At 41.4% G+C, this 15,690-nt stretch overlaps 1 protein-coding gene across 4 annotated transcripts in view; it reads left to right on the top strand.

The window, feature by feature from the left end:
* LOC130699245 (uncharacterized) overlaps positions 1-15,690 on the top strand; it is a 49,413-nt gene that overhangs the window by 20,455 nt on the left and 13,268 nt on the right. For 3 of the 4 annotated variants that reach the window (XM_057521553.2, XM_059496299.1, XM_059496300.1), the window contains exon 2: positions 15,488-15,628. The gene's annotated coding sequence lies outside the window, so the exon portion shown is untranslated. Of the gene's footprint in view, positions 1-12,313; positions 12,334-15,487; positions 15,629-15,690 lie in introns of those variants that run through there. The other variant, XM_059496301.1, reaches the window with a different exon arrangement.

The following is a 15,690-nucleotide window of genomic DNA, read 5'->3' as shown; positions in this document are numbered from 1 at the left end:
ATGAACGGAAGGCAAACAAAACATGACGTTATTCTACAGCGGGGAAGTCTGTCGAGAAGAGTTATTTAAACCCAGCCTTTTGTTTTCCGTCTGTGTGTATGTGTGGGTACGTTTTTTATGACATACTTTACGGGGTTTGATGGTGGGAACGCTTTTGTCTGTTTATAATCCCACTACGAACTCAGTCTCTTTCTTCTCCATTGAAACGCCTTCGCTTTTTAAGTTTATAGATATATATATATGTATTTTTTTTTTGCGCTCTCTTCTTCCGTTTGGTTTCGTCGTCATCTCGCTGTGATTTTCTCACTACTTTTGAACTACGACAGCAGATAAAACAAATGCATGCGAAGCAATCTGCTGTTTTCAGGGCGTATTTTCGCTTTTCACGAGTTAGGAGAAACAAAAGGAGAAATTTTTCTAATTTAAAATCAGTTCTCTAAAAGCAATTTACGTGTATTGTTATCTACACTTTATGTACTCGACGTGTATAGAAACATCTGTTGGCTCGGTTATACATTTCGTTCATCTGTCAAAGTCGAAATCTCTCTCGACTCGTTTTGTTCCTCTTTCAAAAACAAAACAAAACAAAACAAAAAATGATTACCATTTGATTTAGTTGGTATTTTTTCATTTCTTCCCTGACTTGTTCCGCAAGATCAGGAATTTGATCAGTTCGTTGTTTTTTTAGTATCCTTATATCTTCTAATAATATCGACATTCCAACGTAACGGCGGTGTCCCTTTCGATACACACCCCAATCTCGGATTTCTTACCGATGCTTTTTTTTTTTTTTTGCTTTCAAATTTAACGCGGTCAATATCATTAGTATTTATGATTATATAACGATTTACGGGCTTGCAATGGGGAAAAAGAAATAAAAAACCATAAAAAGAAATCGCGCAGCGAAAGCGAAGCAATTCAGAAAATAACCAAAACGATGCACGTAGTCCTTGACGGAGTGTGTGTGTGCGCACATTGTTCTCATTTTCTTGCATCGAGCTTTTTTGGTTTAATGTTCTTTCTCTTTTTTTTTTTCTTTTTATTATTTATTCATTCACGACCGCGACCGCTTTTTTGGTGGAAGTTTGATGGCAACGTGCGATGCCGTCATGACCTTCCGACCAGATTCTATCAGAGCCCCTCCATTTTTTATCGTGCGAAAATGAAATGTTGTGGAGGAAAAGCAGCGGGCCCTCGTTCGTCACCCCTTTCCTTCGTAATCAAAATGAGAAAGAAAAAGGTTAACATCATCAGAGCGAGAGGAGCCGATAAAACGTGGCAAAGGCAATCGAAAGAGAAGAAGAAATAAATTAAAAAAAAAAAGAAAATAAAAAAAACAACATACACTTTCGAAACCGGAAAAGAAAGGAAAATATATATTTTAAAAATGAGATGTAGTGGGATTCTAACCCACCGGTGCGCCCGGTTCAAGCCAAAAGCCGTGGGACTTGTATTTTTATTATTTTTTTTTTTTTTTTCTTTCGTGAATTTTATTTTATTTTTTCTCCAGCGCTCGGCTACCTCCAGGGAACGCTTCAATCTTTTCTGATGGGGCCAAGGGGGGGTTATACGACCGTGTTTTATACGTACGTGTATGTATACAGGGCCGTAGCTGTTAGTGAAGTTCCGAATAGCGCGGGCGGGGAGGCGCAGAGTCTACATCGTTGCTAGTGGTTGGGCCGTGAAAAAGAGAGAAAGAAAAAAAAAAAAAAAAAGGATGGTTAAACACCGACGCTTTTGATTGCTCGGCAAAGTTGGAGCGCGTAGATCACCCGTGAAACCTGGACGGAATAATAACTATGAAAATTTCTCTTTTTTTTTCTTTGGCGTCTCACTCCCTTGACTTTTGCAAAGTCTCTTTACCAATTTTTTCTTTCTCTCAGCTCTGTGCTTCGTTTCCTCGAGTTAACTCGCAAACGCTCTATTCCTACTGCGTCTTTCAATCTACCCACGAACATTCAATGGGGACGACGAACCCGCACGGCAATAAATCCCAGCTGCCTTTTTTTTTTTTTATCGTTACGCATACTTCTTCTTCTTCTTCGTGGTTCCAAAGAGGAAACACACAAAATCTCGAAGAATATGAAAACCTCTTTGGCCTGAAATTGTTGTTTTTTTTTGTTGTTGTTCTCAATAGCCTCTTGTTTCGTGATATTCCCTCCTGGCATCGTGCGACTGGATTAAAACTAAATATAAAATGGTTTCAAACGCTCAAAGGATCCTCATTCCCAGTTGGTGTTTGTGAATTTTATGAGCAGGAACAGGGCAACGAGCGAGAGAAAAAGTAAAAGAAGATGAAGAACAAGCAGAAGAATAGAGAAGAAGAAGAAATCATTTGTTACCACCGCCATATGGCGCTCGCGGCCAATTGGATTCGACAGAATAACTAAAAGCTGCGATGTTTGTCGTTAACTATTGTTATTATTTGGTGCTTTTTTTTTTCCTTTGGTCTTCTATTTTCACAAAGAAAGAGATAACAAAAGCTTCTGTTTTCTGCTATCTTTGAGGACGCGTGCAGTAGCACCACGGCCAGTTAGGGCAGCTCAATGGACATTGCTAAATGGATGCTGTGCAGCTTTCTACACAGACGGCCACCCTCCTGTATGACTTGTTTCATCTTCTGGCTATTCTTTTTCGTATTTTTCTTCGTATTTTTGATTAAGCAGGATAATATCTCCGCGTCCACCGACTTATGTCTCATAGTTCTCGTACATGCGCACCCATTATGATAAACGACGTCACTGTTGAAGCTGCACGGGCTCTTCGAGAACCCCCCCCCCCCCCAGACGTCCGTTTTTTTTTCCGTTTTATTCTTTTATTTTTCGTTCGTCTCTGTTTGTTTATTACTAGCCAGATCATGGTCGAATCATCTTGGTGAAATGGTATTTTTTTTTTCGCTATAAAAGGTTACCGCTTGAAAGCTTATGAATCGGTACCTTCACTCTCACCAAAAGAAAGGAAAAAAAAAAGGGAAGGAAATAAAAACAAAACAGAAAGGCATTCAAGACATGTTGTTGTAAGTTCCGGTCTTTTCTTCTATCCTTCACTTCCATCCCTTCCCCTTTTATTTTTTTTTTATTTTATTTATTTATTATTTTTTATGCGTTTTTCGGAATGGGAGGTTTAGCGTGGTAGAGACATCATTTTTCGCAGGCTATCAAAAGCGATAGGCAAACCACTAGTCCAGTATGGACAGCAATGGACATGTACCAGAAAGGCTCTCTTTTTGCTTCTTCTTCTTCTTCTTCTTCTTCTTCTTCTTCTTTTCTCGCTCATCTTTTCAAGTGATCCAGCTCGTCAGCGCAGAGAGTTGATGTTTCCAAGCCGTCTCTTCCTCCCTCGCCGGTGAAATACTATCATGGCGCGCGCAGCCGCTTTCCTTTCCCTATACACACACATATATTACACAAGAAGTTTTCTGTATTACTGTACGCACCATATAGCATGCAGCGACGCCTGGATATAGAGATTGTTGTCAGGGCTCGTTGCCAGCTACCACTGCGTCTCGAGGAACAAAGACGAAGTGGGGGTAGTCGGAAGAGGAGGCGCATGTTAAAGAAAAAAAATAAAAGAATTAAAAGAAAAGAGAATGAGAGAAAAATATTACTATGATACCAATACAGTCTATGGGCGTTGAAAGCGGTTAAGTTCTTCGTCCTCTTTTATTTCTGCGCGCTCTGTGTGTATGTAGACCGTACCCAATGGCACCCCAATCGACAACCAATCCTTGGGTGTTTTTGTTGGCTATTTCCCTTCCACCCCGCAACTGTGGAGTCTTTTTTTCAAAGCGTCCATGTAATGATCCCCATTTTTTGAAAGCCTTTCACGCACTCTAATACTGACCGAATTGATCCGCACATCGTCGCTAACGGGCAAAAGAGAAGTAACGACAACATACGAAGAAGGGGAGAATGGTGGGATCTCAACTGGACTACACAGCCGCCAGTCTTAGTGTAAGGAATGAGAAGATACGTCATAGCTACAGATGATACTCGAAGCCTCAAGACTAGAGTAAAGGCTCTTTTTTTTCGAAAGATGGTGAGGATGAGCGATAGGAGGAGCGTGAAATAAATGTATAACATAAAAGTTGTGTTGGCGTAATAGAAATGATCGATCAGAGTGATGCGCGAATGGGTTCTCTTCTTTTCGTTTAGTTTCAAGATGAAGATGCTCGAACCAATACGTTCGCTCTCAGTCATCTTCGTCTACAAAGGCTTTCTTTCATTTTGTATGATAAGAGAAAAGAACTCGACACAGAAGGGTAAAAAAAAAACATGGTTGTCATTTCATTTTTTCCCGTTTTCCGAAAGATTTCTATCGCTGCGCTTCTCACTCCTTTCAGTCGCATTCTTGTATAATGAGCAAAAATGGATTTGACGAGGAATGAAAAAAATAGCGGCACACCTAAACGGAATCTTGAAATATTAAATTGAAACGATATAAATAAAAACAGGAACGAAATAAATGAAAAAAAAAATAAAAGGATAAACAAAATTTTTGAGGATGGAATTTTGAGCTTACGCTATTTGTCACTGATACGGGGCGGAAAAAAAAAACGAAGAAGAAAGGGAAAATCTTTTGCTTGGTATTGCCACGCCCTTTTCCTTAATTTCATCAGCTGGCTGCTTTTTCTATTTTCTTCCGCTTTTTTTTTTTGTGTGTGTGTGTGTTCACCTCTCAAAGAAGTGAAAAAGGAGAACGCAAAGGAACACGCATTTGTTTTTTTTCACATGTGTGAAATTCGACGCCTACTTTCTCTTTTCTCTCAGCTGTGTTGTCAAAACAATATAAAAGAGAAACGAGAAAATAATGGTTGATGTCCTAAAAGTTTTCTCTTTCTTTTTTTTTTTTTCAGAAATTAAATCAAAGCAAAAACGAAAAACACGATAAAAACATTTCGATTTTGATTCGTGCAACCGGGGCCTCTTGTCCATTTTTTGTTATATACTTCCAACGTGTGTAAACTCACAGCAGATTTCTGTTGACAGTTCCTTCGGTCGAACAAGCGTGGGCCTGTCTCGTCATCGTCTTGGACTGTGTGTATATACCCAAGTTTATTTTCCAGAGCGTATGTATATACCACACAAATTTAGACCGTCTTGCCCGCCGGTGCGCGCAACGGGCTCCCCAATATAGCCTCGCAGTCAGACTGCGCTGGGGCTTTTACCCGTGTATAGTCTTTCTTCTTTTTTTCTCTTTTTTTCTATCTTTTATCCAAATATTTAGAAATCGCCATCGAGCTGACGGTCTGCTTCGGTGTGTATGTATACAAACGTCGACAAGGGGATTCACGTTACTTTTGTCTGTTCATGGCGTTCGTTTAGAACGGACAAAAATTTATACGTATATTTAAAAAAAAAAATTTGGCAGTACAGCTGCTTAGATATGTTATGTAACTGAAAAAAGAAAAAAAAAGGAAGTCTGCCCAAGGGAAAGAAAAAGATATTTTTGGCAGTGCGCTACATTATTTGCTACTGTTGTACTCATTTCCTCGTCGTGTTGTCATCGGACGGACGAACGCTCTTTTCCCTTATCGGGCCATCTAATCGGATTGAAGACAGAAAAGGAAAAAAAAAAATGTAGGGCGGGCATCGATCGACGACAAGAGGGACAAGTTTGTTGGCCTCGTTTTTCTTCCGCCTCAATAACAAAATGTGTCGAAAGAGGCAGACTTTTTTGGGAGGGGTTTGCTGTATTTTTTTTTTTTTTTATGACGGCGGTCGCAGCTGGCGGTAGCTCGAACCAACACTGGCAGTTGTTGTTACGCTATTACAGCAATTATTGCGTAACGGAGAAAAGAGGTGGTGGCGTTTATAACGCATGCTGGAGGACATTGTTGTCATCTCGTTCATCTTTCGTTCTTTGTACTTAATTGCATCCTGAATGACTGCCCGTCGTCGACGAATGCGTTGCTGTTTCACACTATTACCAGCTGTCACGAACTTCTCGTTAACGCCCACGTTCATTCGCACTCGTCCGGCTCTCGGCTTCTTCTCTCTGCTTTTCCATAAACGTCTATAAATAACTTGTGTAATATAGCTTCTCTTTTGTGGACGCACAAGCAAAATAAAGGGCAACACACTAGAACCCGGAGAAAGAATAACGCGGGGAAGACTTTTATGTTTACCCGACAAAAAAACTTTCAAAAGTTTTTCATCCATCCATCTCCATTTCGAATTTTTTTTTTGTTATTGTTGTTTTTAGTCCATCCCGGACGTTCGGCGGAGATACGTGCATTTGTGTTTGCTCTTCAATATGTAACGACGAAAACAAAAATAGCTGCTGACGCTAGCGTGAAAAGCGCATCTGAAGTTGAGAACAGTTCACAGACAAAACACACAGCACGTGACGTAAAAAAAATAAATGCAAACAACTAAAAAGATACTTAAAAATGAAAGAGAGAAGAAGGCTCACTTTTTAAACTGTTAGAGGGATAAAAAAAAAAATAAAGATCTCTCCTCAATCGGTATATGCTCTACCGTTTCCTTTTTTCGTTCAGTTATGAATATTTTCTTTCGCTCCCGATTGTCCGTGATGATCGCCACCTTTCAGCGGCACACAAGCAAGCCTAAAAGTCGTGAATAATAACGAAAAGATAGCTTTAAAAGATAAGCCCGTGGTCTCGAAAATTCGGCCAGAAGCGGATAAGAATATTGACGACAGGAAGTAAAGAACCAAGCAGACGTTTTATAAGGGACGCAAATTCTCTATACACACAGTGGCACAGTCTCATAGGAAAGTAAAAACTTGTGCGTTTTCAACATTCGATCCTTACCCCCCCATTTTCCCCTTGTGAATGGAATTATTGGAATCCGAAACGGGACGATTCAATATTTTTTGTTGCTTTTTTTTTATTTCTTGTTGCCGTTCTTTCCGACGTACCATCGACGGAGAGGGAAGTCGTACAAGTTGGTAAGTGGGAGAAATAGAGGATGGACAAAGTCAGTTTTCACTTATTTCCACGTCGACTGGCGAAGTTAGTGGGTATGAACCAAGGTATTAGTAGAAGTTAGAAGGGCAAAAATGGGTGGTTCGGTTACATATGCCTTTGGAACAGCCTAAAAGTGATCGATGTCTATACACTCCCAACTACGACAGCCGTTCGACGTTACTGTCAAAGGGTTTCTTTTTTTTTTTTCGATTCACGTGTGTGCGCTGTTGCTCGTTATGCGCAGAAGGGGTAGTAGCAAGTAGTTTGCTATTTCCGGGAAGAGGACGTTAAAACCAGGAAGGGATGCACAGTACTTAGACTCACCTTTTTATTGTATTTGGCAGAAATGGGGGAGGGGGGCTGGGGTTTTGACAAGCGGTCGATCTTCTCTTCTTCTTTTTTTTTTGAAACAGAGGCGCGTGTGTTGGCTCCCCCAACTTGCTGCGTCCTCTGTGCAGCTTTTTCTTTTTGAGGACGGTAAGCAAACAAAAAACTAAGTGGTTTCGGAGTCAGTAGGTGTGTATTATTGGCTGTTAGTTGCCGACAATAGTCGCAAGTTTTGGCTGGCTGAGTGCTACTGTTTCTGCAGAAGCTTCTAAACAAATAAAAACCATCAGCACTTCGTTGAGCAAACATTACCATAACGATGTCAAGGGTAAAGGATCCGCGCGTTCGCCCCTCCACAAATTCAACGGCGCATTTGCTCAGTGAATTCCAATTAAGTGAGGAAACCATCGGTCTAATGATGGCACGCACTCTCTGTGCTCCTGTTTTCTTCCAACTTTCCTACACGGTTTCAGTTTCCCGAACGAAAACCCATCGGCCAGACGGCCGGGCTTAATTTGACTTCACGATAGGTGATCTGAGATTATCCTCTTACTTTTTATTTTGATTTCCTCCCTTTTCACGTTTGTTATTAAAATTCTCTTTCGTTCTATTTCTTATTTTTTTTTTTGTTTTTTGTTTTTTTTTTTTGCTTCTTCATTTGATCGATCGCATGTCTCTACGACGACGTACTTGTATGATGTTATTGATACATCCGGGCTGATGACACGGCCGCGGCCAATAGAGAGGACATACATACATTCACGTAGTCCAACTATATCGATTGATCAATCCGCCTCGGAAGCGATAGCAGCCACAGCCCGCACAAAAAAAAAAAAGGACGAGACGTTGAGCTCCTTTTTTTTTTTCCTTTCCCCACCACAGTCCCAGGCATTTTCTTGCAAGATTTTGTAGCACGACTGCTGCTAGTAAATAAACACCAAGCTTTGGCATGCACGCCTGCACGTTTGGGCATAAATGTGAACTATACAGCGCGGCTTTTGCGGTGCAAGCGCGATGACTGATGACCGGCAAAACTCGACCGGAATACGTGAAATTGATTATAGTAGTTTGTTTTCTTCCCAACTTTTTTTTTCCAGTTCCTCGGGGTGGTCATTATTACGCCTCTTTCTGGGCTAACCTATACGGCCAACAACAATCAGCAGGCTGTAAAGAAAAGCGTGTGCAAGTCATTCATTTTAAAAAAGAAAAGAAAAGAATGAGGAGGAACAACATTGTTTAACTCAGCCGTAAGAAAATTGGCTTCGGTTCAAGACCCCGTTTGGTCCCGCGTCTGTCAATTGCGACACGCTGGCCAGTAGAACAGTAAGAAAATAAAGAAACGTAGCGAAAAAAAAAAGAAAGAAAAGGAATAAAAACACCACGTTTGTTGTTTTTATTATTCGCATTCGTTTGCGCTTTGACTTTCTTCAGGTCTTGTCCGGCGATGTTGATGTTTGGGCGAGCAAATTGTGTAAAGAATGAAAGGTGAGGCTTTTCAGCGTGTGCCCAGGGCGATGATGAATTGCTTTTCTCTTTTTATACAACCGCCAACGCCTTGCAATCACGTCTTCTTCCAAAAAATCTACAATTATTCTTTATTCGCTTGTTGTTTTTTTTTTTTTTTTTTTTTTTTTTTTTACCCTTGGCTATTTACGTGTGAAGTAAGGGCAAAATACATTACGGACATACTTGCGTCAACATTATCCGTTGTTTGATCGCAAACTGGGTTTCCCCCTCTTTTTTTTTTTTCTTTCTAGTTTAGCTTTGACCGGCGAAGCTGAAACTATTGCGAACATTCTGGAAATAGAAGACGATAGAGCTAACACTAGAACGTCAATAAGAACGAGGAAGAGATTGTTGTTGTTTTGACTTTTCCATTTGCCTGCAAAGGCGGCAAGTTCAAAAAAAAGTTTTATTTTTGGTTTTCAACTTGGGAATGCTGGGAACGCCTATGAATAGTGAGCGACAGAATTAGTGTGGTAATGCCACTGTTGACATTTCGGCTGGCAATCACGCAATGTCTCTCAGCCGTGAGCCATCGATCAAATAGGCCAACGATGGTACCGAGTCTTGGGCCTTGTCTCTTCACCGAACTTTTACATCACAATGGGAATATGTAAGAAAGCAACATCAATAACGAGAAATAAGTGAATTGAGTGACATCGTTTTGGTTGATGGAGGTAGAGTGCTGTCAACGTGCGGGGGCATAATCGACACCGGATTGAGATACACAGAAATTCGAAGAAAGCATCCAACTCAAACAGGCTATACTTCACTTTTCATTTGTCAACAGATATATCAACTTTATCATTCGTCTTTCCGATTCCACCATTAACGAGTGAAGTTATACTCGCTAATATGTTGCTTGAGTCAGTGGGGATTATGTACATCGCAACCTTTCGCTACTGCTTCGAACGTAGAGGATAGATCTCCCTTTCCTGGAATGGAATCGAGCTGTTCTTTTTTAACAAGACAATGCTATAGCTTCGTAGTTCCAATCGCAATGGATTGATGAAACAGTGCAAAAAGCGTAGTTTCATTCTGGTTACTAACCAATGATGGAAAGATCTCGCTTTAAAAGCTAAAGGAGGACGGATGGATATATATTATGATTCGGCTAAAGCAGTCTTAAAACGTTTGCTGTGAAACCCCTCTGCATGTGATGATGATTGTCCTCTGCTTATCAATAAAGACGAGCTTTTAATTAGTTGTTCTATGACGAGGATTTCCAGTTTCACTCAAGTTTTCAACAATAATTTCGTCTTCGATGTTTGGTACCTAACGACAAGCGATAAAGGAGCGTTTCATTAAAAACGCTCCTCGTACATCCCAAATCGGAATCTTCTTATTCCGCATGCGGATATGTCGTACTGTTCTAAGTGGAACGTAGATTGATAAATTAGTCAGTCGACGACGGAGCAGCATAGAAAGACTCTTTTGTTTCATGTTCAATGACATTTGAACAGCGAAGCGACCCTCAATTTCGATCTTGTATTTTGATTTCTCATTTGAAACGTCTGCCATACGAAACCGTGTACGTATGATTGAACGTGAAAACGTCCAACGTCTCGTATTTCCTCCACAGCAACAACCTTCAAACAGCCGAACTGGTTTTTGGGGGGTCTACCGCACGCCGTGAAAACTATCTCGTTCGGTCGACGCCCTTTTCTTTTCTTTCTCAATTTTCGTCTTCATTTCCATACAGCCGAAATAGGGTGTGCACACTGCCTGCTGCTATGTATGTGTCCATTCGTATGTATGTATATATTTGCGCAAGATGCAACATCGTCCCTTTGCAACGAGATAACTCAAACTCTTCTTCTTTTGATGTTACATGGGAAGGGCCTTCTTTTCTCTGGCAATGTTGTCTACATTCAGACACATATATCTTTGCTGCATCCTGTCTGTATGCGTCCACATTGATAACTGCTAGTTGTAAACGAAAAAAAAAAAAAGGAAACGAGACCATTGCAAAGAAAATGAGCCTGAAAAACAAGGAAGAGTGAGGGACATGATGCCACCTTTATTCATCCCCCATCTTCTCTTATATTCACCAGGGGGGAAGGAAAACTTCCGTCCGCTGAATTTTCAATCTTGGGTCTCTGGTTTCATCTAGCGGACTCTTCCACCTACGCTAAGCCGACGTTCGACGTTTTCCCCCTTTATCTTGCCTGTCTCCATTTCACCGTGTTTTTTTTTTCCAGCGAGAAATGTGGCTGGAAGCGAAGACGCCATCCGATTGGCACGTCTTCTTTCACGTTGACGCTTAGTTCAAAAGGATTTAACTTAATGCAGTCCTACTGACAGCGCGGCATTAACTACCGCCCAACGTCATACTGATTCATTATTTTCCGAGACAAATATGAATGTGGCCTATCCTCCACGTTGGGAAGACGCGTTTATAATAGACGAGCAAGTTTCGACACCTGGAAGCGGAAATCGATCAAAAATTGCTGAGACTATAGGGCCGTGCAGTACGTCCTTCTGCGTATCGTTTTAGCACCAAAACTTACAGCGTGGAAACGAATTTTTAAGAAAGCCCGCTTTCAAAGGAAATTTGTTTATGGATGAAAAAGTTACAGGAATAATGGCCAACTTGATTCCATAATTTTTTTGGGAGGAGGGGAGAGGAGGTTCGTTTTTTGGTGCCTACTATACCGCTAGCGCGTGAATAATGATGCAGTCAATGCTTTATCGCTCGTGTTTCTTTTCAATGGACTGCAAGATTTGCTTGGTCTTCGGTGTCAGTTTTTTTTTTCCACGGTCCATAGAGAGGAAACACGAGTATTTATTATGTCTTTGATTATGTCTCCTAATGTCTCGATTCGATCCACCGTACCGTCGCAAATGGCTATTTATGGAGACACTTTTTTCTGTTCTCTCCGTCTGTCCGTGCCAAATGCCGTGATCTCCGACCTTTCGTTGCATGCGACGTCGTAGGAGAAATAGGAAAACGTGAAAGAGATAAAAGGCTTCTATTACATTCCATTCTATATCGATTTCTGGCCTTTAATACAACATCCTTGTCATCTCTTGTTCACTCAACAAAATAGTAATATATCGATATGTTTGCGTCCCATCAACGGCGTATTGATGTTTGCCTGCCGCTCATTAAACGACTCGGGCCTTTTCCTCTTTTTCTACTTCTTATGGCTTCTCGTTTTTTTTCGTCCATTTATTTATTTTTATTTCCATTTTGGGGGGAGAGGGGGAGGCACGATGGTGTCTTCCATCATCTCTCTCTTGGCTTCTCCTATTCCGGCAGCTCGTTCGATGGACGGACAGAATGTCGTGTCGTTCCGTTGAGCTCTCGCTGTTTGCAACCGACGCCACCGACGTTGGTTATGGCCCACCGTTCCAGTCATGTCGGCAGGGGCAGTATCATTATCATTAGTTGCCTGTCGCGACGCTGTTGTTTGTTTTCTTTGTGTTGATGGCCTGGGGTCGTTCTCTCCTACACTAACCACCCGCACACGCGGCCAGCCCTTGATTTCGTGTGTCGTTTACAAAACTACGTGACACGGCTGGGATCTGCTCAAGTGCCCACGCGAAAGAGCGGAGCTCACTAACGAAAGGTGCGCGTACGACTATTAAACGTGTGCGTGTTTGTTGTGTCGACGAGGCCGTGAATCTTACGATCCGATTTCCGTAAATGCACGTCGCCCAGAGCTCCTCACATCCTTGCACCCCTTTAACACCTTAAGGAGTTTAACACATAATATATCTTGCGTCTTCCGTGACTGTTTTGTGCATTTTTGTTTGGTCTCTATTTCCGTTTGCATTGTAATTCGCCTGTTAGGATTTTGAAGAATTTCTGATGTTGAGAGGCTCAATGTCGTCTCACCGTCTCATCTTTATCCTTGCCGTTATTTGCCATCACGAATCTATCACGACCTTAACATCGTGAATTCTTCGCAATTTTTTGCTTGTTTTGTCAATCTATTTTCCTTCCGTCTTCAATCTCATTCAGCGCTCCAGCCGTCACGCAACTCCATGGCATTCAGCGCGCACTTTCTTTTATCGACTGTTTCGATCCGCCGAGTGGCGTACGAATTTTTTTGTTTCTTTTGTTTGCCGAAGAATTTCTGTTCCACCTCAGCTTTGATTCGCCTCAAGATTTTGTATCTACGATAGGCTAGCTCCTCTTGGTGTGTCGACTTTACAATATGTCATTCGCACCTTTGATCATTCGTTGACAACTGATGGTACTGTATACACTTAGTCACGATAATGACATTTCCGAATTGCATTTTCTTTTTTTTTTCTGTTTTGATAATAACAGGGAATTTAATCTAGCAAATGTCTTGTTTTTGGGGGTTCCGTTTCCTTTTCGTCTTCTTCCCCTTTTTTTCTACTTCCCTCTTGTCTTTTCCTTACGTCCTTTTGTTGGCCCTTTTCATCTTTCTTTTTGCTTCTTTTCTGAAACTAAGTATATTTTTTTTTCTAGTTTTATGTCAGTTGCCTTCTTTTTTTTTTTTCGCTGTTGTTGTTGTTGCCATTTCGTTACGGACTTTGTCGGGTTACTTGCGTGTTGGCCAAGAGAGAGCTTTTAGGAGCGAAAAAGGAAAACTCTTAAATAAGAAAAAAAAAACTTCAGTTACAACTGATTTATTTCGCTGATTTCCTATTTTTCTAGTTGTTCCTTTCGTTGCATTTGATGCAGAAAAGTAGAGGAGGGATGAGATCTTAAATTTTGGTATAGACCGTTTATGGAATGGTACATAGCAGATTTCATGACGTAATGTACACTCGGTATGCACGTGAAAAGTCTTTTTCATGCTGATCTATGAAAATAGGTTTCGTGTCTGTTCGCGTGTGTCTGAGTTACGTACGTACAGTTATGTTCCAGACCGTAGCCGTGAGCTGAAAAATGAATACGAAAGTGGGGATTATCTTGTCACTCTCTTTTACGTACACAGTTCGCTGCTGAAATGCATCTCTGTCTAACAGCATGTTGGGAAACAAAACAGTTGGTTGTAAAACTCAAAATTTCAAATAAAAACAGCCCGCGCAGAAAATGCATGTGAAATATCCGACAAGCCTCATTTCCGCTCTTACTGCCAGCTGATGAGCTCTCGAGCCGAGTGAGTATTTACACCGCTCCGTGTAGACAGACAAATGCGTGTTTTATAGTCACCTAATTGAAAAAAGGCTTTAGTGTCAGCCATGTGTTACCAAAAAAAGTACGGTAAATTAAAAAAAAAATTCTGTTTAATCAACTAAAATGCGAGAGAATTGAGTTAACGCTGAGACCGCTAAGCCATCGTCGAGAGCGTCATCAATGACGTTCTGGACCGATATGGCCAACAGGATTATCTTTCGCCAAACCCCAAATTAAGAATATTTCCATTTTATTTTCGTAAGTTTTTGTACCTATGGTGATAAATAACAAGGACGTAACATTGTCTATGAATTTTGTTTTTCTAAACCTCACTTTTGAGCCTCGGTGTTGTATAGTGGATAGACTGTGTTATCTATGCGGTAGCACTTCCTGGTAGGAGACGATGTTGCCCTATGTTCCTGTTCGGCGTCTTAATGCAATTGATGCGTGATGTGGGGTACAGAGTGACACGTCAGAGTTCATCGAACGGCGGGTGCATTCGGTATATCTAAAAACAGACGTTCAGGCGTTCACAGAAACAACGCCAATACACACACAAAAAAAGCAACAGCGTAAACTTTCCTACATGGTACACGTTTAGAAAAAATCAGAAACAAAAAAACTTTGGGTTATATACGTGGAATTGTGTGGGAGAAAAAGTCCTAGAGTCACGATCGTGCGAAGTAGCACTCTTGTGACTTCGCCATATCAGTACCTCATATTCATTTTGAATCAACCTGGTCGATACAACGTATATCCGCAAATGTTACACGTCACGTTCCAATTTGTTTAAAGATTGTCTTTCCAAGTACAACGGAGATGATTGGCAATGTTCTTTACATTGTAAGAGAGAAAAGAAACAGAAAAAAACAAAACAAAATAAGTCGATCGTCTAGCGATGACAAGATGTAAACCTTTCTAGATAAGCGGAGAAAGAGAAAACTCAACCGACCGTTTCTCCCATCACACGCAGACTCACACACAAGTTCCGATTTCCAACGTTACGCAGTACACCGTGCCCTTCCGGACGACTCGTATTTTGCCTTCTCCTTGCCCACGCTTCTCGTCTAGCACTCCTTTTCTTCTTCTTTCTTGTGTCTCCATGCTCCGTCTGTTGTTTCTTTTTCTTTTCGGGTCGACATTCTCTTAGTTTTAACGAACTCAGAGCCGAACGAACGCCCCAATGTCTTGTCGGCTCCAGTTAACACGCTCAATTACCTGTCGTTAAATACCAACGTTGGCTGCTCTCGCGGTTTCTGAACGTTCCCTCGTCCGCCGAGAACTATAGTCGTTAGTATCCGCTTCGGCGGAGCTTTGGCACACACAGTTCACACACATTTATAAAACGGCCCGATGCCCTAACACAGATGCAAGTCCAATATTGTGTGTGTGTGTGTGTGTGTGTGTGGCTGGCTAGCTTACTCACGCTTGCTTGCCGCCGTTCGTCTATTAGTCGGCAGCGTTTTTCTTTTCTTTCTTTTTTCCTGACCACCGATGTGCGGACTAAATGCGTGTGGCGTTAGCCTCGACTCCCGTTGTACAATTATTCTTCTAGCGTTTTTTTTTCCGATAGACTGGCAGTTCACCAAACTAACTTAACTGACGTTCTTTCACTTTTGCAATTACAGAGGCAGGTCGCGTTGACGTTGTCTTGATCCCTCCATCAAGACCTTGGCTCGACAGATCAAGTGGTTCTCCATCAAGCCGGAATTCGAGACCCGCCCTATCGTCCGTCTTGTTTCTACAAGCATCGCACACACACGATAACGGTAACGCCTCATACAAATCAATTTCCTTTTTTTGCTGTTTAGCTGCCATGGTCTAGAATGTT

The sequence above is a fragment of the Daphnia carinata genome, chromosome 7 (genome assembly GCF_022539665.2).
Source record: "Daphnia carinata strain CSIRO-1 chromosome 7, CSIRO_AGI_Dcar_HiC_V3, whole genome shotgun sequence".
NCBI lineage: Eukaryota > Metazoa > Arthropoda > Branchiopoda > Diplostraca > Daphniidae > Daphnia > Daphnia carinata.
Note: the sequence above shows the minus strand (reverse complement) of the source record. Positions and strands in the feature narration are given on the sequence as shown.